At 36.5% G+C, this 16124-nt stretch overlaps 1 long non-coding RNA gene across 1 annotated transcript in view; it reads right to left on the bottom strand.

The window, feature by feature from the left end:
- The window catches only part of LOC138836158 (uncharacterized), a 1179723-nt gene extending 1166658 nt beyond the window's left edge, over positions 1-13065 (bottom strand). The window contains exon 1 of the long non-coding RNA XR_011374920.1: positions 13041-13065. This is a non-coding gene — a long non-coding RNA (uncharacterized lncRNA). The remainder of the gene's footprint in view (positions 1-13040) is intronic.
- Between the last annotated feature and the right edge of the window lie 3059 nt (positions 13066-16124).

Genomic DNA, 16124 nt, shown 5'->3' with positions numbered 1-16124 from the left:
CCAACTTAAAACTTGCATTGAAGGGACCAGAATGAGTTATAAAATATAGCCTGTACTTTACACCTCATATCTCATCTAGACTTCAGATATTGTAAATCAGAATGATAGGTATATATTGCTGGTTTGACCATTTATTTAATAATTCAGTCTCTCCCTTATCATATCAGGAAAAATAATGATTATAATAAACATAGGCTCACTGTGCTATCATAAATAGTCAACATTGATACATATGCACAGAATTCTCAGGGGTTACACTTGCATATTGAAAACACTCAGGGAAATGGGGCTTCATCATTGGAACTCAATTTGAGAGACATTGTCCTGTTCAATGTTATAATCAGTATACTCAGAAATTGTCTGCTCTATCTCTTTTTCAGCTCATATTATATTACACAAAGTAAAATCGCACTGAATTGATAGTGTCTCTTTTTAAGGAACCTAAGTACTTGTTAGTAACACATTAATCTTAATAAATTCTGAGAAGCATTATCATAATTAATATTAACCATTAAGTTTGCTAAAGAGCTTTGAATTTGGAAGAAACTTGCCTACTATTTTCCTCCAGCTATCTTCTAATTTTCATCAAAATTCCCACTGAGTTTCTAGTTACAATTTTCAGAAATCACAAAGATTCTGAGAATGACATGTAAAGTTATTTAAGAGGAGTTAAATGAAATTTACAAAAGAAGCTTGAGTTGCATGAAAGTAGCTATGCGAAGGATGAAGATACATAATTACTATTATGATCTGGGGAAACAATATTCCACCAAATCAAGAGTCACAGTTCCTTTCCCTTTAAAACCCAGATTATTTATAGTATCTACCTTGTACAGATAGTGCCTAAATGCCATTATTACATTTTCAATCAATTAAAATTATCTAGAAATATTATTAGGTTTCTAAATCCAATATAAGAATGACTTGAATATTAGCATGGGAAGTTCAGGCTGCTCAGAAACACAGAAATTCACACTGGTCATAGGAATGGTTGGTGCCCACACAAAAAGCCAACTTCAAAGCTATTTTTTCATTAATAGCATAGAGTTGGGCTGTGGGACCCGGTTCATTTATCCCCATCCATAATGAATAACCTGCAGGATGAAGAAGAATCCTCCATGCCGTCCCTGGCTTTGTAAGGTGATTCACCTTTCTGCTTGAGAGATTTCCTTGCCAATGCATATTTAGGAGGAGAACTGTAAAGAAGATGAAAGTACATCAAACATTTATCGCAAGAGTTTCATTTTCTGAGGAATAGCAGGTGTGTCATGCGATTTCTCAGAGGGGCAAACACATCTCTGAGCCTCTCCTCATGTTCATGGAGATGGATGGTGTGGAAAACATACAGAATGGGATGAGGAGCTGAAGATAGATATTCCACTTAGAGAAATTGGGGCCAGGTAGTACATTTCTCACAAGACTAAAAGTCTCAGAAACCTATCAAAATGGCTGTGAATGAAATAAAAGAAAAATCTTACAGAAGGCAGTACTAAAAATGACATGACTCTCAATCTGTAGCATCTTTAAATCACAGATTAAAAACCCACCAATGATTACTTCCATCTGTGAGTCATTTACTCTCTCTTGTAATCTACCTCACCCCTGACATGCACAGCCAGCCACATGTTCCTAAAATCGGGAGACACTTCACATGCTGCCACTAATGTGATAGAGCTTGTTTCTAAATTACAGTTAAATCTGTCCAGTACTCAAATATCTAAAGAGAATCATGAATGTATACATAATGCCTTAAGTGGAATGCTTTAGAACGATTATTGTATAATAAAGAAATTATCTTCTGTTTTTACCTGTAGGCTACTTGCAATTAGCGAGTTTAATTTATTTGTGTTGCTTTTGTGTTGTTTTTGTTTGTTCTTTTTTGAGACAGGTCTCATTGTGTAGCTTAGACTGTCCTCAAAGTCAGTATCCTGTCTCTGTATCCATGTCTTGGGATGACAGAATACATTCAATTTTATTAGGCACAATTCCTTGAGCCGCTAAGCAGGTGTTATTTCAATTGTTTTCCATGTACTAAATAATCATGACTTCAGAATTTTTTTTACTAAGTTTTTTATTGTGAAGATACTGTACAGAAGGGTTACAGTTAATGAGCAACAAAATGAGAACATTTCTTTTTTTAAAATTTTACTTTATTTTATTTGTGTACATACTGTACAGAGGGGTTACAATTACATGGGCAGGATAATGCGTACATTTCTTATCAAGCATTGCAGCCTCCTCCTTTGTTTACCCTTCACATCCCTTCCCAGCCTCCCCACCCACCCAATCCTCCTCCCTCCCCCCCCACTGTAAAGCTCGTTTTCAACATGACAACTTGATGAGTACATTTCTTATCAAGCATTTTATAAGTTTATTAGTTGCTATTTTTACACTTATACTTCTAGAAACAGAAACTGTGAAAGTTTCAGCTACAATTAAATATCTCACATGTCCTAAAGCTGATGTTTAAACCACAATTGTTTCTAGATATTTTATTGTGAATACTACCTAGTGTATGTGGGGACATGATGTTTCACACCTGTTATCCCATCTACTGGGGAGGCTGAATTAGGAGGGTTTAAGATGGAGGTGAGCACAGGCAAAGCTAAACTAGGTCAAAAACCAAAATGAAAACTGAAGGACAGGTCAGCTGGCTTACTAGTTGAGCAGTTGCCTAGTATGCATAATGACCTGGGTTCAATGTCTGGTACTAATAAAAGTGACACAAACCAAAACTAGCAAAAAATAATAATAATCAAGTGAAAATGATCTTTAGGAAACTTATTCTTTCCAAAAAGCGTTTTACATTGTGGGCTTCTAACTTTTCTTTCTAAGTGCTTCTAATTTCTCTTTCCATATCTAATGAACCACCACGTTCTGCTGACTTTGTCTCAGGAATCATCATCCAGCTCCTCATTCTGCTGCATGTCTAGGGCTTTTATGATGCCAGTGCTGTCTTGGACTGTGGTCCCTCTAGTAGTGCAGGAGTTACCGTATGAGGTTTTCCAGAGACACGAAATGTACAGGAAACATGCTATGGCTTCCATAAATATAAGCGCTAAGCAAACTATATTCAAGGGGACTAGAAAAATTAGGAACTCTGATTGAAACCTTTAGATGAATGACCATCCACATTGGTTCAGCTGTCTTTCCATGTGTTATATAGTTTTCTTCACACGCAATAGTGATGACACTCAAGTACACATGTTGGATCACATCACACTCATCTTCCTGGTGTTTTAGCATCAGAATGCTAGGAGTTGGTTGCTGTTTTTGTTTTCCTTAAACCATTCTATGATCTTTTAAATGAAACTTTCATTCTTGCATCCTATCAACGTCATTGCTGTAACTGCTCCTTTGTGTCTCATTAGATATGAAATGAATCCTCACAAAATCATTTTGGCTTTAGCAACTTTTTTTTTGGTTCTTTATCACCCAGACAAAATATTTGAAGAACCAACTCAATTGCTACTGTTTTGTAAGAGGCTTCCTCTTATTAAAAAAAATCAGCTCACATTTTATCAGATATGTGTCTATAATAGTACTTTGGAAGTATTCATAAAGTTAGATAGATCCAACATACATTCTGTAGAACAATTATAATGCAAATATTTGATTATATTAATAATGTCTTAATCCATGTTACTGAAATTCAACTGATGCTAAATACAAACATGGATTGACAAATAGATCCCATTTTTAGTTTATGCTTACAAATACTGATAGCAATCATTAATATTCAAACCTTGACAACTTGATTTATATGGTATTTAATTATATCAAATAGTTTCCTTTGTGGCTTTTGTACCTTAGCCCCACCCCTCTTTATTTATTCTTTTTTTAATTTTTATTTTTTTATTGTGAAAATACTGTACAGAGGGGTTACAATTACATGGGCAAGATAATGAGTACATTTCTTTTTTTTATTGATCCTGCTTGTTTTTATTCTACTAGTTATCAGTATTTTTGAGAGTTTTACTATCTGCTTGATTCATTCTGATATGAAAAAAGTCAAGATACTGTCAAGTCCTGTCAAAGATCTGTTTTAATTTTTTTTAATTGTGAAAATACTGTACAGAGGGGTTACAATTACATGGGCAAGATAATGAGTACATTTCTTATCAACCATTATAGCCTCCTCCTTTGTTTCCCCTTCCCATCCCTTCCCAGCCTCCCCCCCTCCCCCACCCAATTCTCCCCACCCCACCCCCACCAAAATTGTAAAGTTCGTTTTCGAAATAACGACTTGTACTTCTCATTGTTGCAACGGGTCCACCTGTATCCCTATTTAAACGACTTGTTTTTCCCCTTCCCCTCCACAAATTATACCCACATCAAATACAGTGAAAGCAGGGGTTATACTGTGGGGGAGGCATACAAATTAACAAAGAAATAATCTTATAAATGCGTTAGAAACAATCGCATGAAAGAAAAAAACATTTGAATACATATCTTTATTTATTCTTTAGAGAGGGAAATTCTAAAATCTAAAGTATGTTTATGTTTTATTCCTTTGCTTAATTCTTTGTAATGATTTTGGCTGTTCTGTTTAGTATTGAAACACCTATGGTACCTTTCCAAATTCCATCTTCCTGGCCCTAATAAGCTCTCCAGTTTTATCCTTCTCTAATCCCAGATCTATCTACCCTACCCCCTTAAATGTCATGCTCTGCTTAAGGCATGCATTATTTATATTAGTTTTTTTCCATGCATATTTTTTAATATTGTTTAATTCCAGGTCACTTTTTGTAACCACTTCCCAAATCATTTATCAACAACTTTAAATTCCTTGGTACCTATGAGGATTAAGGACCTTGCTAACCTTCACCAATTCCACATTCCTGTCTTTTGCACAACTGTGTTATTGCTCTTTGGCTCTTCTTGGTTCTTAGTATATCGCCCAGGTTTACTTTCACTTCCCATCTTTCTGTCTGTATTTTTCACTGTTTTAGAAACTGAGTTCTTTTTTTTTCAAAAAAATTTTTTTTGGGGGAGTCCGGTCATGGGGCCTGAACTCTGGGCCTGTGTGCTGTCCCTCAGCTCATCAGTTCAAGGCTAGCACTCTACCACTTGAGCCACAGCACCACTTCCGGCTTTTTTCTTTTTTTGCTTATGTGGTGCTGAGGAATCGAACCCAGGACCTCATGCATGCAAGGCAAGTGCTATACCACTGAGCCACTTTCCCAGCCCTTTTTTCAAAAATTTTATTGTGATTAAGCAGTTGCATAATTTCTCCAAATTCACAGTATTGTGGGACAGTGATGCTTACTTAAAGTCACAAACACATTCTAACTTTCATGGGGCAAATTGTCTATCATGGTCTATAACATTTATGAGTTCTATGAGCTTCTTGAACTGTTTCATAGATCATAATGTCTCCAGAGTCCAACATAGTTCCCAGCACATAACAGGGATTAAATAAACAGTTGTTTAGTGAATGGATACAAATGATTGTTTAGACCTTTGTTTCTGTAAAACTGTAAGAGCAATGTGGAATGTAAGAAAAAAATAAATGAATCTCAAGCTGCTTCTACCACCTAAGATAATGAAAATTCTGTGAATTGGCTTGGGAAAACAAAACCAACTGTGTTTTAATGGCTTGGTTTAAGCAAAAAATATGGGACAAAGTTATATTGCAGCAGACTCCCTGTTCAATGGGGCTACAGAGCATCATTCTTCCTTTACAATAGTATTCTAAAGTCTTTCTGAACTTTTTTTTCCTGATACATGTCCCTACTACCAATACCTTTTTAAAATTTCTAAAATGGAAAAAGGAATTTTTGTCAACAGCTGTTTATAAATTATAGAAATGACCCAGTATGTCTTTGATGTTCAGGCATGAACCATATCTAGTCAACTAAATAATCGACCATCTCTACGTAAATTTTTTTCTGACTTAGTCCAATAATCATTAACAAAGAACTGCAGCTAGAGTGTCTGAAAAAGAGATGTATTCTTCCTACAGGAGATGACAGGATGGTAGGAACTAAGTTTCACCAAGTAGGCTTTTATACTTGCTTAAGAGTTATTCTGTACAAGATGATGAGGATGCAAACTAGAAAAGCATGATGGCATGAATGGGTAAAATCTCCTTCTGTGGGTATATTATACACTCCTGGAATCAGCCTACTGTGGTCACTGATTCAGGGTTTCCAGTTTTGTGAACTGGTTTACTTTCATTTCATTTATGTGTTTTTATTTTGTGTGTGTGTGTGTGTGTGTGTGTGTGTGTGTGTGTGTGTGTGTGTGTGTGTGTGTCTGTGTCTGTGTCTGTGTCTGTGTCTGTGTCTGTGTGTGTGTGCAGGTCCTAGGGCTTGAACTCAGGGCCCAGTGCTGCTGTCCCTCACTGCTTTCGCTCAAGTCTAGCTTTCTACCACTTGACCCACAGCTCCACTTCCAGCTTTGGGGGTACTTAATTATAAACAATAATCTCATGGACTTTCCCATCTGAGCTGGTTTCAAACTGTAATCCTCAGATCTCAGCTTCCTGAGTCACTAAGATTGCCTGCATGAGCCACCAGCACCTTTATTTTAATAGTCCTGAAGTTTTCAGGTGAATCTCTTAATTTCTGTTTGAAGTTCCCATGTAACAATGGGAAAGATGACATCTCTAATACATTTGTGAAAATAATATGAGAAACTGATTTTCATAATATGCTGGTTTCCATCAAGCCTTCAATAAACATGCATCTTATTGCTTTTGTATATGAATATATAAAATTGTGGTCTGGTCCTATCCTTCCCATGACATTTGCCAATTCCTATCCTTAAGTGAGTTATAGTTGATTCAAATGCAAATACATTGATTACATTACTAAACTATGAGCTGAAAGGTTTGTGCCTATAAGAAAAGTTTTTATTTAATAGAGATGTGTGGACTCTACAGTCTTCAAACACTAATAGTTATCTTGTGGGGTATTTTGTGTGTTTACCATTCTATTTGATGCTCACAGTAATCCAATGAAAGGGGCTTTATATACTATATATTTTTACATGAGGAAGTTGTACTAGTTTCCTTGACTTGTCTAGTTTCCAATGATAGTTCATATTCCTAGGGACTCATGGACCAGCCTCTCTCTCTGATTCAGGCTTTTACTTTCTCTAACTTTTATATTTAGGTATTTCATCTATAAAGACTAATGTAATTATCTCTCTGACAATCCAAGATAATTGTTCTCTCAAGACAATTAACTTACAATCATATGCAGTAGCTTTTAGACTCAAAGGCAATGCATTCATAAATTCTTGGGTCAGAAACATTTCCAAACTTCCTATAAACAATTGTTATAAAAATTAAAAAATGGTTACTGTAAAAGCTGTTTCAATTCCATCAGAAACCATTGCTTAAGTGCAGATTTTCCTGAATTATGATTGCAAAGCACATACTCTTCTGTACTGTATCTATGATGTGTAGCACTCTCTGATGCTATAAAGATACTGAAAACTTAGTGCTGATTGACTCTATTGTTATTCTTAAGCATAGCTGTTTGTTCTGACCTGAAGCCTTTTCCTCAGCAGTACAGCAGTGCATCTGTGTGCTTCCTCCAGGCAGTCTCAAGACATTCCTGTCCTAATGATTTACTCTGTTACAAATCCTGCTAACCACTTAACTTCCTGTTGGCAAGAATGACTTTACTATATAGATCATTCTTATCTTAAATGATTGTGAAAGTCAGTCAACAAGCATTTATTGAGTGCCTAAAAATGCATTCCACATAAGTCAATGGTGCTATATAAGTCAATAAGATAATCATTCAAATGTCACCAATAAAATGTTAGTCAACAAATGAAAGGTTTCAGAAATGTTCAGATTGTAAAAGCACAAAAACAAATGTGACTATGAAGCTAGATGATCCTTCTTAGACATTGAGACAGAAATTCACTATGTCTCTGCCTCTCTGCTTGCCTGACTTTCCTTCCTTCCTTCCTTCCTTCCTTCCTTCCTTCCTTCCTTCCTTCCTTCCTTCCTTCCTTCTTCCTTCTTCCTTCCTTCCTTCCTTCCTTCCTTCCTTCTCTCTCTCTCTCTCTCTCTCTCTCTCTCTCTCACACACATACACACACACACACACACACACACACATGTAAAATATTTTAGTGAATCAAGACATTTACTTTTCACATGTAACATCTAATAATTCATCAAAGAATATTAGGTGAACTAGCATCTTGTATGAATCATATTCTAAAATACTTAAAAGCCTCTATAGCCATAGAATAGAAATCAAAATACATATATATATATATATATATATATATATATATATATTTGAATGTATTATGTACTTTGTGTGTGGAATAGGAACTCAAGGCCTTGAGCTTTTGCCTGGCTTGCTTGCTTACACCTACACCCATCATATGAGCCATATTTCCAGCTCAGCATCTGTTAGCTAATTGGAGATGGAGTCTCATGCAAATCTGTCCTCAGGGTCTCAGCCTCCTGAGTAGTGAGGATTATATATGTGAGCCATTGGTACATTGCTGTATTGTACACTAATATAATGTATCTTTACACACTACACAATCTAGCTAGGGTTTTCCAATTCTTTTTTTTTATTGTGAACATACTGTACAGAGGGGTTACAATTACATGGGTAAGATAATGACTACATTTCCTATCAAGCATTGTAGTCCAATTCTTTACATAATTAATTTAATATCCATACATAAGGTATGACAGGCAGATATCCTGTGTACCCAATTTTATAGCATACATTGCCACTGGTGACAAAGTACTCTTCAAATGATCTAGCTATGATCTTCATTGCCTACTACACTATGATCTCTAAGAAGATAATACCATTTCTTACCTACTAGTCTCCACTGTGCTTCTACTGGAGCCTAACTCATAGCAGAAAGTGCCACAGACCGTGTTGGCGCATTTTAGCAATTTACAGAGTGTTGAACAGTGCTGGAACCTTCTGAGTCAAGCACTGTGCAGAACCATGTTCCTGCTTCCCCAAGGTGTGAGAAGCTGCTTCCTTGTTACCCAGGTCAGACCAGATTGGGGGAGGGGGGGAGGGAATCCCTATGTTCCTTAAATGGAAACACATAGGTGGCCTGTATTTTTCCTTGTGGGTGAGGACAAAAAACATCACTATGTTAAGATAACAGACTTTGCATAACAGCTCTCTGCCATATCGTGGGCAGCTGCAAGTCAGCTTCTCAGTCCCTAGGGATCCGAGGAGCCAAGGTAATTCACAAAGGTATAAACTGCATCTGTTACCATCCTGGGCAGCTAAACTTTTCTAATAACATTCTCTATCTCTGATTAAATATATTCAGACCTTGAGTTGTATGGTATGTTGTGTGTGTGTGTGTGTGTGTGTGTGTGTGTGTGTGAGTGTGTGTGTTTGGTGTCTATTTTCCAGGCAAATTTTTACATAGAAAATATAATTTAGGTAGTAAATGAAACTAGGGAGGGGATAAAAATGTTCCACAAGAAATGTACTAACATGTCATTTTACCCCCTCTGTTTATCACACTTACCATAAAATAAAATAAAATAAAACAAAGCAGTAACTTTTGGATGAGGTATAAAATCATCTGAGGTATGAGGTAGAAGGAAAAGGTTTAAAACTAGTGATGCAGAGTAAAAGTGTTGAAGTGAATTGGGATTGGTAGGTGAGGATATCAGAAGATAAGGCTGAAGAGGAAGGTGGACCACTAACATAGAACTGCTTTGAATACAAAGTTAAAAAGACACTTAAGAAACTACATGAAGTGACTTTTAGCACAACAATTATTTAGTAAATTAACTTCTATAAACCATTTAGGGCTTAATGGTATTTGTTGAGTGTTCATACTGCTTTAGTTCTGGCTACTTCATCTTAATCAAAACATGGTTATTGCTATTTTCCATGCTAACATATAAAGAAGAACCTGAAAACTTTATAAAACCACTCAGGATGTAGTGATGACAAACACTTCAGGACCCTATTCTGGATGTTCACACACTATACAACACTATTCTTCCTATTTCGAGTTGCTGAAAGTTACATTTTATCCTGGAATTCATTTTATTTATCTTTGTTTTCCCTACTCTGAATAACAAGAATTCCTTTCACAGGGAAGACCTTTATAATGTAATGCATCAATAATTGCTGATAATGTCACAATATGTGTGGTGTGGTCAGAGATTCTCTGAGCACACTAGTGGGGTTCGCTCATTCAGTGTCTCTTTTTTTTTTACTTTTTAATTGTTTTTTATTGCGAAAATACTGTACAAAGGCATTACGTTGCATGAAGAAGGTAATGAGTACATTTCTTTTTTTATTTTATTTTATTTTATTTTATTTGTGAACATACTGTACAGAGGAGTTACAATTACGTGGGCAGGATAATGCGTACATTTCTTATCCAGCATTGTTGTCTCCTCTTTGTTTTTCCCCTACCATCCCTTCCCTCCCATCTCCTCAGCTACCCTCCCAGCCACCACCCCCACCCTACCCCAGCCTAAATTGTAAAGTTTGTTTTTCAACATAGTGTCTTGTGCATCACATTGTTGCAATGGGTCAAATTGTATCCCTATTTAAACAATTTGGTTTTTTCCCTTCCCCTTCCCAAATTATACCAACATCAAATACAGTGAAAACAGGGCTTATACCATGGAGGAGGGACATGCAAAGCAACAAAAAAAATTACATGGTACCTTATAAATACTTTAGAAACAATAGCAAGGAAGAAAAAACCACTTGTGTACTTATCTTGGGGTTCATTTTGCTTAACATCATCTTATCTGAGATTTTCTGCTTGTCTAGTCATATACTAGTTATTGCAAATAAGGGAAACCATGGGACCTATGTTTCTTTGGGCCTGGCTTACTTCACTTAATATAGTTTTTATCACCAAGTCTTTCCATTTTCTAACACATGGGCAATGTCATTCTTTCTGATGGAGGCATAGAATTCCATTGTGTATATAAACACCACATTTTCTTGATCCATTCATCTACTGAGGGGCATCTGGGTGAAGACACACATGTGCTATGGAAAGGTGCAAGACCATCTCCCCTTATGAGCTAGGAAATTCAATGGGGATCGCTGGCTCCAGTATCCTTGCTGTTAGCCATATGCAAGAGTGTTCCATTATCAGAAACAAGAAAGATGCTTCGTATATGCAATCATTTAACTCTGATAATATAATGATATTCTCTAAGTGCCCAGCCTTTATGTCAAAAATATCAACCAGTATTAATGAACAAACACTTCTGAAGAGCATTTGCCTTCTGACTACATTTTTTTTACTCAAGATTCAGCATTCGTCTCAGCCATCATAGGCATTACAGGCACAAAAACTTTTGTAGCTACAACTGTCACATACTTTTGCTCATTTACAATAAGCACCAACCCCAAAATTATGGCTTCGACCATAGCTTTTTGTTTTGTGTTTTGTTTTTAGTTTTAGTTTTTGGTTGGTCATGGGGTTCCATGACCAGGGACTGAGCGCCATCCCTGAGCTTTTTTGCTCAAAGCTACTACTTTGAGCCACAGCACCACTTCCAGATTTCTGGTTGGTTAACTGGAGACAAGCATCTCACACGGTTCCTCGGATCCTCAGATCCTCAGATCCTCAGATCTCAGCTTCCTGAGTAGCTAGGATTACAAGCATGAGCCACCAGTGCCTGGCTTTCAGCCACAGTTTTTAATAACAAACATAACCTTGTTCTACTAAAGAAAGTAAAAAATACATTAGTAACTATAAAACCATTAATAGGAAATACATTTTTCTCTGGTCACCAGTGACTCAAGCCTGTAGCACTAGATATTCACAGGACTGAGATCTAAGGATTGTGGTTTGAAGCCAACTCAGGCAGGAAAGTCCCTGTGATACTCTTACCTCCTATTAGCCACTCAAAAACTGGAAGTTGCTCTGTGTCTCAAGCGCTAGCCTTGAGTACAAAGAGGCTCAGGAATAGCACCCAGACCCTGAGTTCAAGCCCCATAAGTGACAAAAATTTTTTTGAATCATAATTTTAAAAGTTATGCAATGCTATTTCCAGTGACACCCAGATGAAGATACCTTGAACTCTCAAGAAGTATTTTACTCATCATTGAGGAGATACATGTATCAGAAGTATTTCCCAAGCCACTTGTTGAACTAAATGTAGAATATGATCCTTCTCGCTGTATTGATTCTCAGGCCATGTATTTAAATCCCCATCATTTTCACAGAAGACCAACACTATATTTTAGGAAATGCAATTTAGTTGTCTAGGTTTTAATTAAAACCTGGAGCTATGCAATGTATTTGTGAAGTTTAATTCTACATGAATCACAACAGAAACAGCATCTGCCATTCAAATTATTAAACTAATTTTAGGAAGCACATATTTTACATTTAACACTTGAAAGTAAAAAGTAGGTTCTAGTAAACTTGCCAGTTAATCAAGGAGAAATATTATTATATATCACAGTTGATGTGTACCACTGAGCTACAGCCAGCTCTAGCTATGGGTCATTTTTTAAACACAAATACATACCATAAGATTGGTAAATCTTGTTTTGTAAAAAGTGTATTCCTTTGATACGCAAAATAAGTTAAATAATTCAAATTCTAAAACAAACATTATTTATCTCCCTATGTGTAACCTAAACTATATATAAGCAAACAAATTTCATAGTTTTTCCTTTATAACAATGTTTATATAGCTATAATATGAATCTATTATAAAATATGCATTGTAATATGTAAGCAATTGCAATGTTTACAAAAATTAATAATGTAGAGTTTCCTTCAAGCTAGTTTCACTGTTAGTTTCCCATTATTCATAAGCAGTTCATTTGTTTTTAAAATATGATGTAACTAACACCTCACTCAAGAGTTTTCCAAATGACTTAAATTAAATATCTTCTACCATTTAATACTCATATGTTCTAGAGAAGATAAAGCATATCCTTCTGTGCTGTATTTGTTGGAGAACTACAAAAATTTTCCCGTTCTGAAAGCACAGCATTGTTGGCTTCTAACTTTGAGATCCAGAAAGCCAAATATAGAATATCCATTTAAAAACCAGCCATATGAAGAAACACAGAGGCACTTACCAGACAGTTTATGTCTTGGCACACATCTCCAAACAAATTTGACACTGAAATAAAAAAATAATTAAAATGTAAAGGTCCAAAATACAAAACTGAGTGACTCATAGTTAGAATTTTTTTCTTTGCCATAATCGGGCTTGAACTTGAGGCCTCACATTTTCATTTATTTTTTGTTTCTATGGTTTTTTTTTCTTTTACTCAGTTTTGGCACTCTACCACTTTAGCCAAAGCTTCAGTTCCAACTTTTTGTTAGTTAATGGGAGATAAGGGTCTTATAGTACTATGTTGCCTGGACTGGCTTCAAACTGCAATCCTCAGATCTTAGACTCCTGGGTAATTAAAATTACAGGTATGAGCCATCAGTGCCTGACTGAATATGTTTCAGAGTTATGTGAATATAGCAGAGCATTTAAATGTCTGACTTTCCTCTTGGAAATGGACTTCCTGTTCCCCTCCTCATCTGCAGAGTGGCCCCAATAACTCTTGTGACCACATTAACTCTAATTAAAGCATTGTGGCCACTCAACATGGACTTTCTCTGCCACTTGAATATGGTTGATCTGGTTGGTCACTAATTTAGTCTCCTGCTTCCCCAGACAAGCTTACTGCTAGCAAAGAGAGGAGCTATTGCTCCTCTCACATCACATGTTTGCAATGAAGAAAAAAGTAAGTGCCCACAGGTTGGGAAGGAGAAAACTCATTTTGAATGGTATTTGTCCCTTTTAAGAGAAGTTATAAATGCATCCAGGAAAGGCAATTGGAATCAAATGGTCAGAACCTATGTAATGTGCTTTGATGGGGCATTCCTAATCCTAATTCTTAATGGCAGAGACCAGATTTCTAAATTTCCATTAACCACGAAACTGTAAAAAGTTTGCTTCATGAGACCTTTACAGTCTGTTCATTGTTTTGGAGGAAAGTATGGCTCTTAAACAGTAAACTACTCCAAGTCAGGAAGGTTGTTACTTGCAGATCCTGGATTCATCCCAAACAAGATGGACATTCCCATGCTGCTCACACGGACAAATAATCCTTTGGATCAACAAACATTTGTGAATGATGAATATTTTTCAAGTTGATTGTTGAGCCAAAAATATCCTTTCTTAACTTTAAAGTCTACTGATGGGTGAGAAATAAAAAGTAATAGTCAGAATAATTGCAGTAATTTGTGGGGTTACAGTGGTGGGTATGGCAAAAAGTGCAAGGTGAGGGGATGAGAGGAAGAGGTAAAGCAAGAGAAAGGTGGTTTGGAATTCTAAATTGAGTGTTCAAGGGAAAAATGAGAGGAAAATGAAAGAAGAGAGAAGTAATTTTAGGTGACTAATTCCATAAATAAACATAAAGCAGAGAGAGAGAGAGAGAGAGAGAGAGAGAGAGAGAGAGAGAGAGAGAGAGAGAGAGAGAGAGAGAGAGAGAGAGAGAGAGAGAGAGAGAGCACAAATCAGGATTATACACTTGACATTCTCTTGAACAAAATAGTGCTTTAGATTAGAGCTCAGTTCTAAAGAAAGGTGAGGTTTCACATGGATACTGATACTTCTCCTTCCTGAGTAGATTTGAACAATTTACTTAATTCTGCAATCTTTATTACCTTCATTTATATTATCAGAGAAGGCCAAGAAAAAAGAGTTCAGGAAGAAGAAAGGAATGTATTGTATGTATTATGGCAGGTAAACTGGATTAGCTCAGTACCATACAGCAGCATAGTAGACTAAAGCAATTGACCCAATTCTTCCTCCTTTCTGATAACCACAACTTTGTCATTGATCCCTCTAAAGATGAAGAGGGTATTCCTCCCTGCCCTTGGTTTGGATTGAGCTCTAATTTCTTGCTTTGCCCTTTTATTAAATTAACATTGAGAATGTGATCATTCCAAGACTAATTGTTAAGAGATATTGTGTATTTGGGGGTCTTCTTTTTCAGCTCTGGCTAAACCCACATTTTCCCAGTGGTTTGAGGAGATGAATATCATGTACAATGAGGCACCTCAGTTGCTTCTAGATGCACATCAAGAAGAGCAAGTCTTGCGATGAGTTCTGAAGCAGAATTAATTCAGGAAATGTTAATCAGCTGGAATATGTGACAATAGACACTGTTGGAAGTGCTTGCTGTGTGTCCACAGCTAAGGAACCTATCAGTCATGAAATAAACCTGGTCTATTAAGAACTTTAAAACATAATAAGCAACACTTGCCTAAAATCTCCTACCTTTGCTTCAGAGTTTTCAATAATGAAACAATATTGGGAGCTAAGATGCATATAAAATTCTTCAATATTAAATACCAAAGTTTATCTTGAGCCATTCCAAGAGAAGTTTTGCTCTCCTCTTGGTTTCAAACTACTGTGAAAAGTTTAGGAAATTCTAAAAGTATTCCCATGGAATTGGAAGCCAGAATCAATAGACACTATCAGGTAAACTGGTCTCATTGTAAATAGAATTATGGAATCAAGTTCTTTATTACAATTATTTCCAACTTAAATATACACACAGATAAAATATTCTGTTGTTAAGAGTTAACTTACTGTCCCTCAGATATTACTACATTTAAAAATCTCAAAGTAAACTGGGCCCCTGTGGCTCACACTTTTAGTTCTAGGTAGTACTTTGGTGGCAGAGATCTGGAGAATCACCTTTGTACACCTTCTCAATCAATAGAGGGCACAGTGGCCCACTCTTGTCAGCACAGTGGCCCCACCCCTCTCAGCCCAGCTACAGGGTGAGATCAGAAGGACCATAATCCTAGTACAGTTGTGACAGAAAAGTCTGCAAGACTGAAATCTGGAGGGAAGAAGTACTTCATAGTAATACATGCTTATAATCTCAAATACTATAAGGAAGCCAACAAAAGTAGGATCATGACCCAGACAGGTGCCTGGAAAAACAAGTGAGACCCCATCTTAAAAATAACCAGAGCATGAAAGAGTTGGAGTCATGGCTCAGGGGTAGAACACCTGCCAAGTAAACAGTAGAGAACCTGCCCAGCAAGTAAGAGGTCCTGAGATAAAATCCCACTCTCACTCTCTCTCTCTCTCTCTCTCTCTCTCTCTCTCTCTCTCTCTCTCTCTCTCTCTCTCTCTCTCTCTCTCT

The sequence above is a fragment of the Dipodomys merriami genome, unplaced genomic scaffold (assembly GCF_024711535.1).
Source record: "Dipodomys merriami isolate MVZ:Mamm:240054 unplaced genomic scaffold, mDipMer1.0.p SCAF_25, whole genome shotgun sequence".
Taxonomy (NCBI): domain Eukaryota; kingdom Metazoa; phylum Chordata; class Mammalia; order Rodentia; family Heteromyidae; genus Dipodomys; species Dipodomys merriami.
This window is presented reverse-complemented; position numbering and strand designations above follow the sequence as displayed.